At 39.8% G+C, this 3,543-nt stretch overlaps 1 pseudogene; it reads left to right on the forward strand.

Moving 5' to 3' along the window:
* Positions 1-1,697: 1,697 nt before the first annotated feature.
* LOC101583661 lies at positions 1,698-2,853 on the forward strand (annotated as a pseudogene).
* The last annotated feature ends 690 nt before the right edge of the window (positions 2,854-3,543 follow it).

The raw sequence follows: 3,543 nt of genomic DNA on the forward strand, positions 1-3,543 counted from the left end.
ATCCTTAAATTTTGAGAAAATTGTCATAATTGTGTTAGCAACTTTTCATTACTGTGATAATCAAATTAAAATGAATAAAAAATTATTGCTTGTGGTTTTGAAGGTTTCAATCTATCATCACTTGGATCTTTTGATTTTGTCTTTGTGGAGGGATTGACTATCATGGCAGGGAGTGTGTGACAGGGCAAAGTTCTTCAATTTATGGTACTAAGAAGCGAAAGAAAGAGAAAAAGGGAAGAAAGGAAAGGGAGAGAATCAAAGGCAGGGAGACACTGAGTCACAGGGAGAAACAAATACACATATATATATATAGAGAGAATGTGTAAATTTCATCTATCCATAGTATAGACTCACTGTCCAATACATTGTTTCTTTTATATACAGATAAAAGGGGGATAAGAGTAAAAGAAACAAAGGGTAGAAGGTCCAAATATCTCATTTAGGGGCACAATGCCTAGAATCTTGATGGGGCTAAAGATACTCCATTTTCTTTTGTAACTCTATTTTAAAAGTCACTTAAATTTACTGAAACTGTACATAAACTCACTCCCTCAGCACCTCCCCGTGTAGCTAACCATAAACTCACTAAGAGAAAAAACAAAGTCATAAAAAAAAAACAAATAACTAAAACAAATTGGAAAATAAAGTACATTTTAAATCACAATGCCCCATGACCAGCAGATGGTGAACAGTGTCTGGAAAATGTAAACCTCATGCATTCTTGTAAAATTCCTGAGAATGAGGTAATATGCTCATGCAGTTTCTATGGAAAATTAAAGGTATACAAGCTGGAGGTAAAGTTCAAACAAGGGCCAACTTGTTTGTGAATTCTGATTGGAAGAGTCAGAGCATTGGCCCCTCACTCACAGTAAAGGCTTCTTTGTTCCTGTACTTTCAGTCTCATGGATGTTTTACTTGCTGACATCTGCCATAACAATCTAACCCTCTTCCATGAGGTCTCATTTCCTAAAGGCATATTCAGTAATGATAAAGGTTTGTGATCAAGTCTTTAGCATATGAGTCTTTGTGAAACACTTAATGTCCAAATAATTACTAATCCCAGTTCATGAAAGTTTCTATAAATTTATACTATTTTATTTCTGGCAATTTGATACACATGGTTCTCAATCAGATACACAAGGTTCTCAATACGCCTAGTATACTTAGCAATCTCTAGGCTCCCTGAACATGATGCCATAGGAATAGAAGACAAATGTAATATCAGAAGGTCAAGCCAAATTTGAGTTAAGCTATAATATAGAATGAGAAAACTGAGAAAATAAATTCCATAATACTTTTGCCTTTTGAGTTATAAATATATTTTTATATTCTCTATTTTTTAGCCTAATGGGATAAATGCATCTATCTAATCAATACCTACAAAGCAGTTCCCTTAAAACTTTATTGATTTGTTCTATTGAAGACACACCTATACAACAACAATATATAGAGCAACAAAATTTCTTGTCTGATCAGATTTATATGAAACCTCTTTGATTCCTCTGAATAATCTGCCTTCTGCATCAGACAAACTCAAAATTTTAAACAAAGAATATAATTAGAGTCACCAAATGTTATGATTTGCCTGGAGACACACGCGCTGTGTCAGAGCGGAGTCGCACCTGAAGGAGTGAGCAGCAGATAGAGTTTATGCTCAAGAGAAAATAATCAAGAAACAGAAGAAGAAGCAGCTCAAGATGTGTAGCTCTGTGGCTGCCAATTTTTTTTTTCGGTACTGGTGATTGAACCCAGGACCCTGCACTTGCCAGGCAAGTGCTTATTTTACTGAGCTATCTCTCCAGCCCCCAAATTGTGGTTATTGACAGATTGTGGCATCAGGGAAGATTACCCCCAAAAGAGATCTTAAGAGCTTTGAAGGCTCTGTATGTTGTGAGAAGGAACTGGACTTCAGGGCTGTGGTAATGGGCGAGGTGTTGCTGACTGGTGAACAAGAAAACCTGGGTCTGCAGATCAATGGAGAACTCATTTCTGCCTATTCCCAGGCGGTGGTGGTGAGTCCCCACCCCTTGGGTGCAGAGCCATAGTGACATCACTGTGTTGTTGCATCTCAAGAAGATGGGCTGCCGATTGATGAATTGATGTCAAGTCATCCTGCGTTGTTTTAATACATTTTGAATGTTTGAAGAGTCAGTTGGCCATGGTGTTCCTCTGCCAGATACTTTCTCTTACGGTGGCCATGAAAATTTTGCTAAAATGATTGATGAAGCAGAAGTGATGGAATTCCCAATGATAGTAAAGAACACACGGGGTCATAGAGGCAAGGCTGTTTTCTTGGCCCGAGATAAGCACTGATCTAAGCCATCTTATTCACCATGAATCTCCGTACCTGTTTCAGAAGTATGTGTAGGAGTATCACGGACGGGATGTGCATGCCATTGTCGTGGGAGGCCATATAATTGGCACCATGTTATGCTGTTCCACAGAATGTTGGATTTAGAGCGACTGATCACTAGATGGTGTGGAGATGGTGTGCTCATTGGGTGAACAAGGGAAGTGGTTAGCAATCCAGGTGTCCAATACTCTGGGAATGGTTGTATGCGGCATTGACCTGTTGATGACAGATGACGGCTCAATCTGTGTCTGCAAGGCCAATGTAGATGTAGATAAGTCTTGTAATCTAGATGGCACATGTCCCTGCTCTCCGTGGTGTCCATGGTCAGTGAGACGAGTGAGCCGGAGCTGGGTCCTCCTGTGAGCACTGCTATCGACAACATGAGCTCAAGTTCCAGCTCTGTGGTCAAATCATGGAGCAACAGCTGCTCACCCAGCTCCCAGGGGGGATGGTCAACATACTAGCTGTTAGCCAGTGAGATCAAATTCCTGGTGGAGTGACTCCACCAGCCAATAATTAACCAACAATCCCCCCCACCCTTTTTGGCAAAACCAGGGATTGAACTCGGGCCCTTGCGCTTGGCAGGGAAGAGCTTATTCCATTGAGCCAATTCCTGAGTCCAGCAAAACCCTTATAAAATTTTCTTTTCAGTTCTTTTTTTATTATTTTTCTTTTTTAACCAACTTGCAATGCTATTCATGTAAGATGCTTAAGAGGATGAGAGGAAATATGCAAGATTATTTGGAGAGGAAAAGAGGGAAATTAATGAGACCTCTGCTAGTAACATATACTCATTTTCATTTGAAGTTGCTACAGAGAGGCAGAAAGTAGCAACATAGTGTTTTTTTTTTTTTTTTTTCGTGGTGCAGGATCTCACTACTCAGCCTAGATTTTTAGTGGTCTTCCTGATTTCTGCCTCCCTAGTGCTGGGATTACAGGTGCAAGCCACCATGCCCAGACTCCATTGCCAGCTCAGCACGTCCACGGGCAGGGCTGGCTAGGCATGCGGAGCCAGCAATCGAATTCTGGCACTCAGCAGTGGTAGTATAAAAAACAAAGTCAGACTCTCACAGTTAACTTTTATTTTTTATCCTTTTCAAAGTTTTATTGATAAACATATAGCAATGAGACAGTTTCAAATCAAATCGAAAGTACAGTTTCAACAAATAATACACTGCATATATTCTTCT

Source organism: Octodon degus, unplaced genomic scaffold, assembly GCF_000260255.1.
Source record: "Octodon degus isolate 3935 unplaced genomic scaffold, OctDeg1.0 scaffold00411, whole genome shotgun sequence".
Classification (NCBI taxonomy): Eukaryota; Metazoa; Chordata; class Mammalia; order Rodentia; family Octodontidae; genus Octodon; species Octodon degus.